Source organism: Hevea brasiliensis, chromosome 2 (assembly GCF_030052815.1).
Source record: "Hevea brasiliensis isolate MT/VB/25A 57/8 chromosome 2, ASM3005281v1, whole genome shotgun sequence".
NCBI classification, from domain to species: Eukaryota; Viridiplantae; Streptophyta; class Magnoliopsida; order Malpighiales; family Euphorbiaceae; genus Hevea; species Hevea brasiliensis.
In genome coordinates this window covers 12,231,538-12,249,267 of record NC_079494.1, presented here as the reverse complement: position 1 = coordinate 12,249,267, position 17,730 = coordinate 12,231,538, and the positions used below count along the sequence as shown (strand labels likewise).

At 33.7% G+C, this 17,730-nt stretch overlaps 1 pseudogene; it reads left to right on the top strand.

Annotated features, from left to right (window-relative positions):
• Positions 1-11,070: 11,070 nt before the first annotated feature.
• LOC110663731 (pre-mRNA-processing protein 40A-like) overlaps positions 11,071-17,730 on the top strand; it is a 34,260-nt pseudogene continuing 27,600 nt past the window's right edge.

Genomic DNA, 17,730 nt, shown 5'->3' with positions numbered 1-17,730 from the left:
AGAGGTGGTCACAGACATTAAGATTGAAATTAGCAGTCCTCTTGCTCAAGATCGATTCACCGATTATACCGGTAGACCGATTCGAGATCGGCACAATCGTCACTTTCGATCTTGATCGGTCAATTAGTCCGGTTCCCTCACTGTCATTAAATGTTGTCCTCATGGTTCTCCGATTGCTGGGATCGTAAATTTTCAGGCAAAGGGTGAAGAAAAAAGTCGAAAAAAGATCAAAAGCAGTCACCATAATCAGAATTATTACTGGAGAAGCTAGAATTGGAGAAATGGAGAAACTGAAGGAGGAGAAGTGAAGTATGAAGGGGATTTCTCGTTGGTGTATATATATAGGGCTTGAGCATTTATTACATGCAGAAATTGAAGTGGATGCATCGGTAACTAAAGAATTAATTACTTTGACCAAGACAGGTCAGATAATAAGAAAAATCTAGAATGGGAGAGATCGGGAAGCGATGGGGGACCCGATATGAGAGAGATCGGAAAAGAAGAAGGTCATAATAGAAAGATCGAAAGAAATAGAGATCGGAAAGCATGAAGGGATTAAAATAACTTTCAATCAACTCTCTCCATAATCAAAGCCGAGTTAGTTAAAGCGTTGCAGGCATGATCAAATCTCTACCGCACGCCTCATTTGCAGAATTACCCACCTAGCTGACAGACACCAAAACAGTTATGGTAGTCCTGTACACCTCGCTCTACATCGTTGATCATACTTGTAAGGATGGATCCAGAGCCCTTGGATCAAAAAGCAGACGACAGGTTCAGCGCTTTTCATTCCCAGCCCTCGGATCCATCTTGTAAAGCAAGACCCTGAACCGTTGGATTAAGAGAAGAAAGGACGGATATTCTGAATGAAATCTTAACCCTCCATTTTGATTCTCTTTAATTCTCAGACATTGGATTATGTCCTTTTGAATTCAAACCCTCTGTCTCCCCAGGAGAGATCCTGACCCTTCATTAAGAGCACCCGTTCCCTATAAATACCTGCATGCAATACTGTAAAGGGACGGACAAAAAAAGGTGGTGGTGATTATAGTGGAAAGACTCTAAAATTTGATTCAGTCTTGCTACTTTGCCATTCTGAACTTTCGTAGAATCAAGAAACTTTAGAAACTAGTTTTCTTAAGTATCTTCATTGAAGGAGTTCTGGACCCTGAAATTCTTCATTTTCAGTGTCTGTTCATTACTCTGTAAGACCATTTTTTTTGTTCAGTTTCGTCTTCACCACCCTAATATTAGTATATTATTCTCCTAGCTTAACTTCATTCCGACTCGATTCCCGTCGCTTCGACTCAACTGCATTATGACCTGGTTCTCGTTACTTCGAAATAAGCACTAGTCCTTCGGCCGTTAGCTTTCAACTCTGCAGTAGTTATGGATTCCGGTGTCATTCCATCCGTCTCCTCAACTTCCCACAGGTAAGCGTCTAAACTGTTATTTTGTCGAATATCCTTGTTTATTTTTTTCAGTTTTTCCTTTAAAATTTCTTTGATATCCAGTCACACTACATCTCAAAATAGATTACTTAGGTCAATAGTTATCCCCAATATTTTCTTTTATTTCATTAATTTCGTTTATTGTCATTTGGTTTTCATTCTCTTCAAGAGTAGATGTTCAAGTCCTCAGCGGCTCGTAAATACTCTAAGGAGTATAGGTAAGAGTATCTTAATAAGAATTTTTAGGACTGAATAAAGAGAGGTATAGTAAAAGGGTTAAATTGGATGGGGAACAAAATTATGTTGAACAGATAAGTCATGAGGTCGGGCCACGGGACAAGCCCAGGGGATGATACAATAGATCGAGAACCACAATAAGCTCGAATCCTGAGTAAGCAACTTAAAGAGATCGGACCAAGGAGTCCAGATAAAGCTATATCGCAGGAGATCGGAAAGTAGTTTGGTCTTTCGTCGTCCTCCTAATTATAAGGTCTCGTAGGCTAGGAAAAGCTTTACACAGATTTCCTGTGTCTTCGGTGCTCCATTCCCAAAAAGGAGGGGTCCAGAAGGACCCTTTACATGAATCCTTAGTCCCAAGTTCTTACAAAACACCATTCTAATAAACACATTAAGAGTTCGAGGGAGAGTTCTTGCCCGAACTCAATCTAATTTTTAACGCAACTCATTAAGAGATTAAGGGAGAGTTCTTACCCAAGCTTAGCTTAATTCTTAAACGCAATATATTAAAGAGATCGGAGGAGAGTTCTTATCCGTATTCTCGGCTAAAACCCTAATAAAATGTGGAGATCGGAGAAGAGTTCTTATCCAAAATCCTTCACTTAAATTTTAAACGGAATACTTTAAGAGAGTTCTTACCCGATTCTCATCCAAAATTTCAATAAAATGTGTGGAGATCGGAGGAGAGTTTTTATCCTAAATCCTTCACTTAAACTTTGAACAGAATACTTTAAGAGATCGGGAGAGAGTTCTTACTTGATTCTCAGCCAAAATTTTAATAAAATATGCGAAGATCGGAAGAGAGTTCTTATCCGAAATCTCCCACTTAAATTAATACATCAAGGGATTGGGAGAGAGTCCTTACCCGAACTCTCTTAACTGAAATCTGAATTAAAACACCACAACTTCAATACATAAAGTAACCCTTAGACAAAATCTGCTATCCGACACTTACTCACTAAGGGTTATCTCATGTACTTATGTCCTTGAGCAATAGTAAAATATCAAATGTTCCTTTTTCCCTTATGAAGGAATAACATCGTTATTCTAACCCCTAAATTATCAATTATAAAGAGCATAATATTAAATCTACTTACCCTCGTTGAGGGACGAGGTGGGGTGCCTAACACCTTCCCCACCCATATACGGACCCCAAACCTAGAATCTCTTTTTTCGAAGTGGTTTCTCCTTAATTTATTTTCACAAATAGTTTTCTTTAATTTCTCGCAAAATTAAAGTAGCGACTCCTCATCTTTCCCACTTCGGTGAGTGCTCGTCTAGGCGACCACAAGAACCCTTGTGATAAATCCAAAAGGGATTAATCTCAAGCACAAATCAAAATCTCAATCATAAAGGGATCAATGTGAAATCCCAAACATCATACAACATTATTTCTAAATTTCAAACATAAATTTTGAATAACAAAATCAACAGGTGTTTTCAAAGTAATGCAATCAATTTGCAAATCATAAGCTTTACTACTGCAATTATTAATTTCTAGACGTAATATGAAATCCTTCTAATAGAAACACATATTAAAAGAAAATTTCTCACAATGCCATAGATTTAGCATAAAAATGGACAATTGACATCAATGTCACATATGTCAATAAATCATAAAATCTCATTCTTCTCTAGGTGGTGAAGCTTTGGTGAGAGAAAACTTGACATGAAAATTGTGACAAAAGAGAAATGGATAAGGGTCGAAGCTTCTTTTAGCCACAATTAGCGATTTTAGCATCACTGGGGTGAGTGAGAACCATCAATAGATTCTTCATGCCTATAATTGTTGAACAAACATCGTCATAATTTTGTTGGAGAATGAAATTTAAAAATCTCGTTCCGATTCTTTCTCATTTGATTCTTTTAAACCATGAAGCCTTGAGCCACTTTAGTGATATCAATGTTCAATGAGTCGAGATGTGTTAAGAGGATTAACTATTTTAAAAAGATGGATGGGGATAATAGTATTAATTTGAGCTAAGACTATATGATTTGAACTAAATAAACTAACCAAACTGATGAAATTCAGCAAATTAGTTTAGTTCGATTTTATTTTCAAAATTTTTTATTAATTCCATTTAGTTCAATTTTTATATTTAAAAAAGTTGAAAAAATTGAATAGAATTGAAAACGTCTAAAATCACCATTTTGCCCTAGGATACTAACCATACTTGCCATATAAACCTATTTTTTCCTTTGTGTTGTCCCTTTCTCTATCTCGTTTTTGCCTTTCTACCATTTTCTCTACCTTTTCTTCCTTCCTCTTCCTTCTCCCTTCTTCATCTTTTTCTTCTTCTTGCATCTTTGTAACTTGCCAGATAGGCTTAAATTGACTAGTTAAGTCCCTTATTACAACCTCACTAGCATGGCAACACTTTGCAACCCATCATGACCTCACTTATCACATGGCCGCACCCACCCATCATGATCTCTTCTTGTCTGCAGCCCTTCGCAACTTCCATGGCAACCTCATCTATCAAATATGATCCCTCCATTGCAACAAACTAGCGACATAACCCATGCAAGATGCATGTTTAGTTTAGATTTGTGTTTTATTTAAGATTCAATGTGTCATTTTATTATTAAGGTTTGTTAATGTTTACTTCTTATGTTTACATGTTGATTGTGTTATGAAATTGCATATTTAAATTTGTTGTTACTTTTTTTAGTTCTACATCTACTATTTTGAAATTTCTTTTTCATCTTAAAATTGTGAATTGAAGAAGAAATTAATAAATCTGATACTTCCTCCTCATGAATGCATATGTTTGTGACTTTAAATGTGAGACTATCAATTATGAATCTAGCTATTAATTGCTCTTGAATTGTGAATTGAAACCAAATTACTAAACCACAATAACTAAAATTATTTTGATTTGATTTGGTTTGGTTGTTTGTATAGTTCAATTCGATTTTTAATTTTATATGAAATTCATTTTTTGATCTGTTTGGTTTAGTTCGTTTTTGAATCGAATCAACCAAATGCTTAGCTCTAATAATAATAATAAATAAATAAATATATAAAATTGTATAATTATACTAATTATATTAAAAAAAAATGTCCTATACTTTTCCCCCTTGTACAAAAGAAGGTAAGTGTTATTTAACAGTAAATAGATTTCAGTTTTAATTGAAAAATCGAATAAAACTAAAGTAATTCAGTTCTTTATTTTTGGTTTTTTAATTAATCAATTTGGTTTTAGTTATTGTTTTAAAAAGATTTGAATTTTTCAGTTTTATTAATTCATAAAAGAACCAAATCCAAGTAATTAATTGGACTATATTGTGTCATTTCATAATTCAGTATATAAACCCTTTTTCACCCGGCCAATTGGATAGAAAAAGCAAAACATTTTTGCTAATTAGGATTATATCCAAACATTCTAATTTTGGATATATCATATGTATCCCAACCTTTAATATTAAAAGCAATTGTATCCAAATCTTACAATTTTATGATTAACTTTGTTAACCACAACAAAATGCATTGACTATAAATTTTATTTATTATTATTTTTTGCTTTTTTTTTATTATCAATCACTGCTCAAAGTAAACAAAATTCAAAATGCCGCAAATTGATTTTGAGGTTTTAGCTATAATTGCTTCTAATATTAAAGGTTATGATATTTGGTCTAAAATTATGGATATAATTATCAAATAGTGAAAACGTTTGACATTTTCTGTCCAACAGGCCTTTTCATTTTCAACTCTTAAGCTGTCTAAGTGTTTTCACTTCTTCCTTTGCTAGTTTGCTTTCCTCAAAGCTTAAATCAACAAGTCATGAAGGACGACCCCCTAGTCTTCCTTTTTCCTCTTCCTTAGCTCCCATGAGTGACACGCTATTCAGCATCACTTCCCTTTGGTTCTCAAAGCATCGCCTTGCAACTCACATTGATGCCATACCAATTGAGCCCACCTACATCTTCATCTTCACATCGGTGCCATATCGACAAAGCCCATAAAGCAATAAGGTTGATTGGGTTTGTTTTGTTATTAACTTATGTTTTGCTTGATTTGCGTATGCATGAAAAAATTTGTTCTTGATTCTGATAAATTTGTTGAAAATTTGCACAACCTGTGACGTGAATACTGTGTGGCATTTTTTTATTATTGATTATTTATGGGTTTGATTATATTTTATTATTGTTTATGTGAGAACACATATTTTATTGATTGTGTATGAATGTTTGCATGAATAGTCTCTAAGAACACTATAAAAATTGAGATTTGGGAACATAGATGCATTGCAAATTGAAATAACTGATTGAACAAACTGATATATTTCAGGTTGGTTTGGTTCGATATACTATAAATTGTTTTTCCATTTTTCAATTTTAATTTAATTAAAAATTGAATTGATCATTTGCTTTGCCCTAATGTTATCCCTCAATTTTTTCACCTCCATATATTGCTCTTTTACTTCATATTCTTTAAATATAGGATTCTCAATACTCCCCTGTCAAGTGAAATCACATGGATCTCACTAGATAATTACTTGGCATTTCAACACAATACGAACACAATTATGCAGCTTTATGGATGGTTAAAACTCACAACTCAATTTGGTCTCTGATACCATGTTAAATTTGGAGAGAGTATTGGAAAAATTATGCTTTAATTTATTTTAATTTAGATTTATATAAGTGATTGAGTTACTTTACACAATAAAATAACTAACGAATTTAATGTTGAAAGCCAATTACTTATATATTGCCCTTTTTACTTCATATTCTTTCACTGTGAGATTCTCAATATTACTGAATAATGAATAAAGCTTAACCATGAAGTTTTCACCTCCTTTATTGAGCACCAAATATGGGTTTAGTTTTTTCCCCTTAAATATCATTAAATGATAGTATTATTTAGGGTTTATTATTATTGTTGTTATTGTTATTATTATCGTAGGGTCAATTTATCTGTTCATCAAATTTAAGAACAAAAATTATGATTTTAGATGGAAAGATCAATTTATTAATAAACTTAAACATTAAAAATAAAATTACTAGATTTTCAAATAATGTAAGTCAATTTGTTAATTTCGAAAAACACCAAGGATGGTTTTATAAAATATATATTTTTAACCTTAAGTTAACGTGTTTGAATTATATGAGCCTATTAAGGGGTTAGATTCACATGCATGAGCAAAAATCAATTATAATTGAATAATAAACTGAATCATTTTAGTTCAAATTTTTTTAATTCAATTTAATTAATTGTTTTTTAAAAAATTATTTTTTATTCAATTCAATTATTTTCATAAAAAAATTTAAACTAAACTAATCAATTTATATAATTTTATAAACTTTTATAGTATATAATATGTAATTTATATAATTTATAATGCATCTGAAGAGTAAAAATTAAAAAATAAAATAAAATAAGTCATAATTGATAAATCAAATTGAAATTATTCAAATCAATTCAATTTAATTCAACTCTTATTTTATTGGATTAATTATTAAAAAAATATAAAAATAATTACGAATCTAATATGAATTTGTAATTATTTATAAAAATAATATTTACTTACAAAAATATCATTAAAAAAATTTTTCTTGACAAATTAAATTAATAATTTTTTATTAAAAAATATAATTATATACTTTTAAAAATGTTAATCTAGTGACATTTTTAGAAACATGGGAAATAAAAAATAAAATTATTTAAAAATTTATCATTATTATTTTATTTATATTTTTTTATTTTTATTTAATCATTTTCTTTTCAATGAGTGTATAATAAAATTATATTTTAAAATAAAAATAAAATAATTATTTTATTGTGTTTCAAATTTTTTAAGATAAACTTTAATATAATATTTTAAATTTAATAAAATTAATAATTTAATTTTTATATTTTAAAAAATAAAATAAATTAATTTATTACTTTTTATTTTATTGACTGATTAATTTATTTGTTCATTGCTGTTTCATTTCTGACAAAAAGTTTCTGATTTGACTAATAAGAAAACTCTCGTTAAGCAAACACTATTTAATTTGTGAATGGTTTTTATTTTGATAGTTTTTAATAATTAATCCAATTTATTTCAAATTTAATTTTTTAATTATTGCACAGCCGGATGTTTCAAAATCACGGGAGTTGAATCCTATCCCCCCTCCCCTTCTTCTTCAAAATTCCCTTTTACTTTAATTTCCACTAAAACCCTAGCACTGCAGGCTTAAACAGAGATGGATCACAAGTGCCTTTTCCTTTTCACTTTCTTTGTCGAATCATTCTCTGCAATTCGTTTTTTATGCCCTAACTGTAAGTAAAGCTCTCATTTATTTATTTATTGGATGCGATCACCTGCTTTCTATTGTTTGGTTGCTCGGAAAATATTCGTTCATTTGACGCAGCGAGAGAACTGTGTAATTTTTTTTTTTGGAGCAGAAGAACTACTATAATTTTAAATTCGTGCCTGTTTTCGAGAAAATTTTCCTCAGTAGTCCAACGGAGTTGGTTTTTAATTCCATTCTACATAACTATAATCTGGAATTCTTAATTCTCTTCCAGTATATAAATATATATTTTTTGAAATAGAGATAATTTAGTTGCTCACCTCGTGATTGAGTATTGTCACATGATCTGCTACCCATCAGTCATTCGTAGAGGTTGGGTTGGCAATGGTTTTTCTGTTACTTGACACTTTTGCATTGTCCTCTTGGGGTAATGGTTAGTGCATTTTAAGTCCAGAGCTGCTGAATTAGAAAATATTTTTCTCTTAATTTGCCCCCTTTAGTCAATTTTTTGTTTTGAGTAAGCTTGTTTATGAACTCCTGGATGCACATTCTTTCCTTTTCTCTTAATTAACCATAATGCTTGTTTTTGAAGCTACTTGAGTTTGCATATGTGCTGCAATGGACAATAGTTCTCAATCCTCTGTTACACAGGTAGCAACCTTAAAATGCGGGGACGAGTCTGGAAATTTATGTTAGTGGGGCAACATATATACTTACTCAAACTAGTGCGTGCAAAAAAACACACACACATATTCATTTTATTACACTTGCAAAGTATTCATAATTATTTTATGTTCAAAGATAAAAGCAAGCTTAGAATAATATTCTTTTATTATTTGTAACCAGTGTTGTCAAGAGCATTAGGCGCCCTTAAGACGGGAAGCTCCTCCATCGCCTGAGTTGCTAGGCGCTTGCCTAGGTGCTCACCCGAGCTAAGTGAGGTGCTAATTTATTCTGAAATAATTATGCAATGTAAAAAACTGTAATCTATTAGATGATCAATAAATTGGCAAATTTTATATTCATATTTCATAATATATTATATGTTTTAAATTTCAAGATCAAAAGCATTCCTTTATGTTTCCATGCTGGATTCTTTTTATTATTTGTGTGTGATGATGCTATAGATTTTTCAGCTATTTGTTTTGATCCTAACCAAATAAACTAAAATAAAAATGCCATCATGAGAATTAAAAACAGTAGAATAGATTAGAATGGTAACTTGTAAATACTAAAATAAACTAGACTATTGTAAATTTGTAATAGAATACTCAATGTGTAATGTAACAGGATTTTAGAAAAATAATATTCATTGCATGTATTGATTGTTTCCTTAAAAAATAACATTCAGGAGGGGTAAAATTTTTTTGGGATGGACAGTGTATTTAATAGAGTTGGGAATTTAAATTATAGATCAATGAAAGAGAAGAATGAAAAGATTCTTTTATTTGCTTTGATTGAGTATAAGAACAATGAAATCCAAAGAACTCCAGGACACTTCTAACAAGGAGTAATAAGAACAAGAAAAGGAACACTAAACATACTTAATTGAAATAACAAAAATGTAACAGAATTTTAGAAAAAAAATGTTGAATGCATGCATAATTTCAGATAATATATTGATTTAAAAAAAGTCATAACAAAAAAAGAATTTCAGAATTTGAGAAGGGATGGAAGAGAAGAATGAAGCAAAATAATAGATATGTTTACCCAAAAAAAAAAAAAGAAAGAAAACAAAATTTAAAAAGAAAAAAGAAAAAAAAGAAGTACCGGACACACGTTTGGTTCACTGAACAGGGGTTCCAACTCCTGAATACTATTTCAGTCTTTATTTATTTATTTATTTAATTATGTTCTTCCATGGTAGCAACAACCTTAGGGTTTAGAGATAAAGAAGAAGGAGGAGGAGGATTGGAGGAGGCCATGATCAACTTCTCTCTCAACCTTTTTTTTTTTTTTTTTAATTTCTTGTCCTTTATCTCCTTTTCTCGCCTCGCCTGGGTGCCTAGGCAGCTCATGGTTGAAGTCGCCTTGCCTGGATGCTTCCTAGGCGAGGTGCCTAGATTTCGCCTCGCTTGGGTGCCTAGGCGAGCGCCCGGTGACAACACTGTTTGTCACGGTTTTTCAAAATTTTTATATTTTGAATCTATTATTTAAATTTTTTTTATTGATTTTCTTTCAAATATTGAAGGTTTGTGCAAATATAATCTCACTTTTACCTATTATATTAAGGCAATATTTTTATAATTATTATTATTAAAATAATACTTGTTATTATACTATTTTGTAATAATAAATCATTATGAGTGAGATTTGAATTCTGTCCCACTCCTTTTTAGGTATTTTAATGTTGTAGAAAGAGATGATTCTCATATATTTCAATTAATCTGTACATGGGTATTTATATACAATTGATTCCTATAATTGTGTTATACTAATTAGGAAGAAATCCTAAATAAGAAATCCTAAATAGGAATACGTAATACGTAATATACACGTAAATAATATAATGATTGACTTTCCATAACACTCCCCTCAAGTTGGAGCATAGATGTTAATCATGCCCAACTTGTTACAAATGTAGTCAATCCTAGCTCCATTCGTAACTTTTGTGAAAATATCTCCTAATCGCTCTCCGCTTTGATATGTCCTGTTGAGATGATCATTGTTGAATCTTTTCACGAACAAAGTGACAATCAATCTCAATATGTTTGGTCCGCTCATGAAATACGGATTAGAAGCAATATGGAGAGCTTGATTATCATACCACAATTTCGCAGCGGGGGTCTTAAAACCTGTCTCATCTAGTAATTGAAATATCCACATTACCTCACATACCGATTGTGCCATGGCTCAGATTCGATTCAGACTAGATCGAGAAACTACACTCGCTTCTTGCTTTTCCAAGACACCAAATTTCCTCCAACAAAAACGCAATATCCGATGAGTTGACCTCCTATCAACCTTAGATCCAAATTTCGGCATCCGAAAAACATTCAATATTTAAATGCCCATGATTACCATATAACAAACCTCTTCCCGAACTCCCTTCGATAGCACAAGATTTGTCCCAAGGCTTCCCAATGAGCAACGGTTTGGGGAAGACATAAATTGACTTACCACACTAACGGCATAAGCAATGTCGACGAGTGACAAGAAGGTAGTTCAATTTTCCTACCAATCTCTGTATCTCTCCGGATCTTCAAACAACTCACTATCCCCGCTATGCTTGTAAATTTGGAGTCATTGGTGCACTACAAGGCTTAGCACCTAATTTTCTTGTCTCTGTCAATAGATCAAGGACATATTTTCTTTGAGACAAGAAAATACCCTTCTTACTTCTCATAACTTCAATACCCAAAAAATAATTTAATAATCCCAAGTCTATGGTCCAATCGAGTTTGGAGGAAGGTTTTAAGAGATGAAATATCTGCAGAGTCACTCCCAGTGATGATAATGTCATCCACATAGACTACCAGGAGAATTAGACCAGCCTTAGATTGCTTATAAAATACTGAGTGATCACACTTACTCTTTTGCATACCAAATTCCTGTACTGCTTCACTGAATCTCCCAAACCAGGCCCTAGGACTTTGTTTCAAGCCATAAAGAGACTTCCGAAGCCTACAAACTTTACCCAACTCCCCCTGAGCAACAAACCCAGGTGGTTGCTCCATATACACCTCCTCCTGAAGATCACCATGAAGGAAGGCATTCTTGATATCCAATTGGTGCAGGGGCCAATCATATGTAGTTGCTAAAGAGATAAACAAGCGAACAGAAGTAAGTTTAGCTACAGGAGAAAAAGTGTCAGAGTAATCAACCCCATATGTCTGAGCATATCCTTTTGCTACAAGGCGTGCTTTTAATCTAGCCACGTAACCATCGGGATTTACCTTTCATCAGAATACCCATTTGCAACCAATAGCTTTCTTACCTGGGCAAAGGCAATGATTCCCATGTACCATTAGCATCTAAAGCCTCAATTTCCTCTTTCATAGCGAGATACCGGCAGATGAGACAAAGGCCTCACCAATGATTAGGGATGGGAATAGGGTCTAAAGAAGTAACAAAACACCGAGAACAAGAAGACAATTGATTATAAGAAACAAAAGAAGAGATAGGGTAAGTACATGAACGTTTACCTTTACGAAGAGCAATGGGTAAGTCTAGATCGAATCATGATCGATGAGGTGCAGGATCTCCCAACGAAGTAGCCGGTGGAGGATCCGAGTCAGAATCTCCAATCTCTGGAATAAACATGAACAACGGAGGCCGAGTAGGTCTAGAGACGGAAGAAATAGGTGTGAGAGAAGACTAGACATTGGTTGGACAAGATATATTAAGATATCATCTTCCTCCCCGACTCTCATACACGGATGATTGAGAAAAAATGGAGTGGACTCAAAAATGTGACATCTGTAAACAAGATAACGATTAAGAGTATGAGATAAACAACGGTACCCTTTTTGGATCCGGTAGTACCCAAGGATGACACATTTTAGAGAATTTGTATCCAATTTAGTAACTCATGACGAACATCACATACAAAACAAGTACAACAAAAATACGGGTTCAACGGAAACAAAGATTTTGTAGGGAACAAAGCGATAAGGAATATCCCCATTAAGGACAGAAGAAGGCATACGATTGATCAAAAACATGCCGTAGAAAGCGCATCCGCCCAAAAGTGTTTAGGAACTTTCATCCAAAAGAAGAGTACGAGTTACCTCAAGAAGATGCCAATTTTTCTTTCGCCACGCCATTTTGGGATGGGGTATCCACACAGAAGATCGATGAAGAATGCCATTTTGTGTCATATAAGAGAAATTGTGCTGAAAAATATTCTTTAGCATTGTCACTTCTTAATATGCGCATGAAATATTAAATTGAGTTTTGATTTCATTACAAAAGGCACAAAAGATAGAAAACAACTCGTAACGATTCTTCATTAAATATAACCAGTAACACGAGAGTAATCATCAACAAAAGTAACAAAATAACGAAATCCAGGTTTAGAAGTAATGTAACAAGGACCCCAAACATCGAATGAACTAACTCAAAAGGGGATGAAGCCCGTTTATTGACTCTAGACACGTAAGGCAAACGATGATGTTTTGCAAACCGACACGACTCACATTCTAGTCTTGATAAAGATCAAATCGAGGACACAACTTTTCATGGTAGACAAAGAAGGATGACCCAATCTACAATGAGCTTCAAGAGGTGTTCGTGCATCGGAGCAAACAAGCGATCGCGGTACATGATTTTCCAGAATGTAGAGACCACCTGACTCACGTCCTCCACCAATAATCTGCTTCGTCGTAAGATCCTGAAACAAACACTGATCAGGAAAAAAGGAAATAGAACAATTTAAGGTACGGGTAAGTTTACTAACAAAGTAGATTAAAAGAGAAATTTGGTAGACACAAAGCAGATGACAAAGAAATTGACGAAGTCGCGATTCAGCCTAACCCATGACACAAGAAGTAGAACCATCACTAAAGTAATGAGAGGAAGTGAGATTAGACTGAAAAGCAGATAGATGACTAGAATTACCTGTCATGTGATTTGTTGCACCAGAATCAATAACCCATTTGGATGAGGAAGACACAAGGCATGTACTGGATTTACCTGACTCAGCGATCGTAGTGACAGGGAACTGGTAAGCTTTAGAGATGCACGATCGGGAAAAGCGTGCAAAATCCTCTGCGGATACCAAAGCTTTTCTCGGATGAAGATATCAGAGAATCCTCTCACGCCATATTTGCCATCTGTGATCGCTGATTTTTCCTCTGAAGTTGCGGACAATTATATTTTGTATGGACAGGCTCATGACAATAATAACAAATGACTCCTCTTGAGTCCTGATTAGAACTAGCCTCTCCATTACGCTGATTACTTCATTGCTGTAATTCCTCCTCTACTTCCTCTTCTATTACCCTGTTGTCCATTTGGATTACGGCTAATAAGAGCACTACTGGCAGGCTGTGAAGATTGGGTACTCTCTGTACGAAGGACCCGTGTGAATGTTTCATGCAAAGAGGAAATCTCAGAACTGGAAAGAATATGAGATTTAGCAATGTCATACTACAAGGAAGGCTGCAAGAAAACTCATAACAGTTGCTCCGTTGGGCCTCTTGAACTTTCAAATCGTAATTAAAAGGCAACAATACATTAAGTTCCTCATATACCCGCTTAAAATCCATAAAATAAGCCGTGAGAGACTTATTCTCTTTCTCAGACGGTAGAATGCCTTACAAACATCATAAATACGAGATATTCCCTTTACCGAATACGTAAAATCTAAGTAATCCATCAATTTCTTAACAAATTCACGTGATTAATTAAACTAATTACCTCACCGTGAATCGAGTTCAAGCCGCAAAAACAACCGAGCATCCTCCCTTAGCCAAGTTTGTTGTGTATCATCGTAGGTGGATCTTTAGTAAGGTGATCATCCTTATCAATGCTACGCAAATAAACCCTAATGATCTTACTCCACCCGGATAATTCGAACCATTAAGTTTGTGTTCCGTGATCTTAGTCATCATCGGAATCACATCGTAAATAACATTCTTATTGTCCGCCATTTGTTGAGACAAAGAAAACTAACCAAACGCTAATCCAAAGTCTTGTGACAACAAAATAATCCAAAATAAAAAATCAAGCAAATACCGAAATAGGATCTGAGAGCCAAACCTCAGAAGTCCTTTAATGGTGTAATCGATCGAACAACGACACGCTGGTGGAATGAGGGGATTGAGGCGACAGCAATGTTGATTGAGTCGAAACGCCGGCCGGCGCCAAGGTCTCTCTGAAATGGGTGCTGAGAACAAATAATCACCCTAGATAGATGACCTGCTCTGATACCATGTAGAAAGAGATGATTCTCATATATTTCAATTAATCTGTACATGGGTATTTATATACAATTGATTCCTATAATTGTGTTATACTAATTAGAAAGAAATCCTAAATAAGAAATCCTAAATAGGAATAAAGAATACAGAATATACACAGAAATAATATAATGATTGACTTTCCATAACAAATGTAAACTGTTAAGTGATCATTTAAGAAGTTTTTTACAAAAAATAGTGATACAATAGTAATATTAAAAATTAAGATTATGATGGATATAGGAAAAAAATATTAATAAACAATTTAAAGCTAAACTTAGTATGTATAAAAAATATGATAGCATTATTTTAATTATTAAGGTAAGATCAAATTAAAAAAAATTAACAAACAATGTATAATTGATAGTTTTGTTTTAGTTTAAATATTCAAATAATAATTTTTATTTAAATCAAACTATATTGTTTAATTTTAAGTAATTGCAAGTAAAATATAATCAATGAATAATTTAAATTTTTTAAGTTTGTGGACAAATTCAAATTATTAAGCAAAAAAAAAAAAAAAAAAGAATGGGGCAAATTTTAATTCTTAAATGTGGGGGCAAACATCAATAACATATAACTTAGAAGATTCTCTTTGGGGGCAAGTGCCCCCATTGCCCCCATTGTAGATCCGTCCCTGTTAATATGCTTCAACTTTTGGTTTTATTGTCAACCCAAAATCTGAACATGGCTCAGCTATGAAAACCATTACCAATAGTATTGTATTGCAAAAGAGATAATTAATTAATTATAATGTTTGAAGGGATCTGAGCTGGCTTCAGGTTTAGTCATTCTCTGAGTTGATATTTTAAGTAACTCAACTCTGTCCTAGGTTTCATTGAGAAGGTTAAAATTTGATTATTTTTGTCAAAGTGTTATGGTATCTTGCTAAGTTCAACATTTCTTCAAGCTAATATCTTCCTTTCTCAAAATATTAATTCTGATTGCTTGGGCACTAATCATTCATTTTAAATAAAATCTTTAGCCCCGTTTACTCTTTCTGTCTGTGCCTCTGTGTGTATGCAGATTAGCCAATTAGGCCTCCTGCAGTTGGATCCTTGGGTCCTATTTGATTCTTCTCCTTTTCATATTGGGGATTTTTTTTTTGTTGATAATATTTTAAGAATTTAACTTTAAGTCCTATATCTTGCAGTTTCGACCAGTAGGTCCTGCACAGCAGGGACAGCCATTCATTCCGGTGGCTCCCCAACAGTTTTGGCCTATTGGACAAGGGATGTCGGCTGGTCAGAGTCAGCCGCTGCAGTTTTCTCAACCAATGCAGCAATTGCCACAATGGCCAAATCAGCCTGGCCATTGTACACCTCCATCACAAGCTGTACCTTTGCTATATGTTCTTCCAAATAGGCCATTGACTACGGGTCCACCACAGTTGCAGCAAACTGCCCCCCCTGTAACTGTAAGTACTCATGCACCTGGGTTGGTCGCTTCTGCGATTCCTCTCTCTTCACCATATACTGTAAGATCTTATCACTGCATTCCTCCTCTCTGTTGCTTGCTTTACTTTTAAAATACCTTTGCACTTCCATGATTTGTCATTGTTTCTGTTTGCACCATCTTCTTTTGGCCAGCCACAAAACAATGTCAGTGCATCATCCCAGTTCCAGCCAATACCTCAAATGTATGCACCTGTTGTTCCTGTAGGGGGACAACCTTGGTTGGCCTCTGGAAGCAATGGCGTATTACTTGCTACAGCAGTGCAGCCAACTGGGCAGCAACCTTCTGCGTCTTCTACTTCAGATTCAGTATGTGCTTTTTCTCTTTTTCTGCTTCTATTTGGCCATATTATATTTATAATGCTCATGTTTTCATATTGCCCAACATTGTTAATGAAGAAATGTGCCATTGGAGATTGTGTCTTATTTGTTTTTATGTTCTTCATATGAACTTGGATGAGGTGATATCTCCTAATAAGCAGGCAATAAGGTTGGTTCATGACCCTTTCAATCATCCAGGTAGACAGTGATTTGGGCTTTTTAGCATAGTTTGTCAGTAAGAAACCTATTAAGGTCTTAAGGATTGGTTATTCATTGTAACTTGTATTTCTCTCATTTCATGATGCTTAATATGAAGTTTTTGATCCAAATATCATGAATTGGCTATGATTTAGTGCTGTCACGTATACGTGCTCCCTGAAGCAATAATAGGTGTTCAAAATGCTTTATACTGCTAAAGACATTTCAGTTTTCTATAGTGGAAAGTGTGGCTGTCAGGTCACAACTGTGGCTAACTATTTCTTTCTTTTTTTATTTTTTTTTTTCTTCTCTAGGCATCATTACGTGCCCATTTACAGTCACTGATTTTTGAGACCTGACTGGCTATGGTCAACTGGTTATTGATTCTCTTACTCTTCTTTTTTTTTTTTTTTTTTTTTTTTTTTATGTTGTTTCAGGTAGTAAATGCTCCTAGCCTTAATCATCAGTCTTTATCTGACTGCTAAGAGCACACAGCTTCTGATGGGAGGAGGTTTGGTTTTTCTTGTAGTTGTGATTTTTGTTCTTTGTGATGTTATTCAAAATATTGACTTCTATTGATATCACCTTTTTAAGAGAGCATGTTTTATTGCTATAGTTTATAATTATCACCTTCTGTCTCCATATTATTTTGTCTAGTAATTATTCAATACAGTCCTCTTCTTTTTATAATACTGGATAGCCAGGGAATGTGTTCTTCTAGATATTACTACAACAAGAGAACAAAACAATCTAGTTGGGAGAAGCCCTTTGAGTTGATGGCAGCGATTGAGGTGAGTCAATCTCCAGTGGTAGCTATTGGTATATCTGAATTCTGAAATGTCGTCTCTGTTTTGCCCCACACATGTTTTAGAATGTTTTGGTATTTGTTCCAAACTGTGTTCCCTTTTATGCATGTTGCAATTG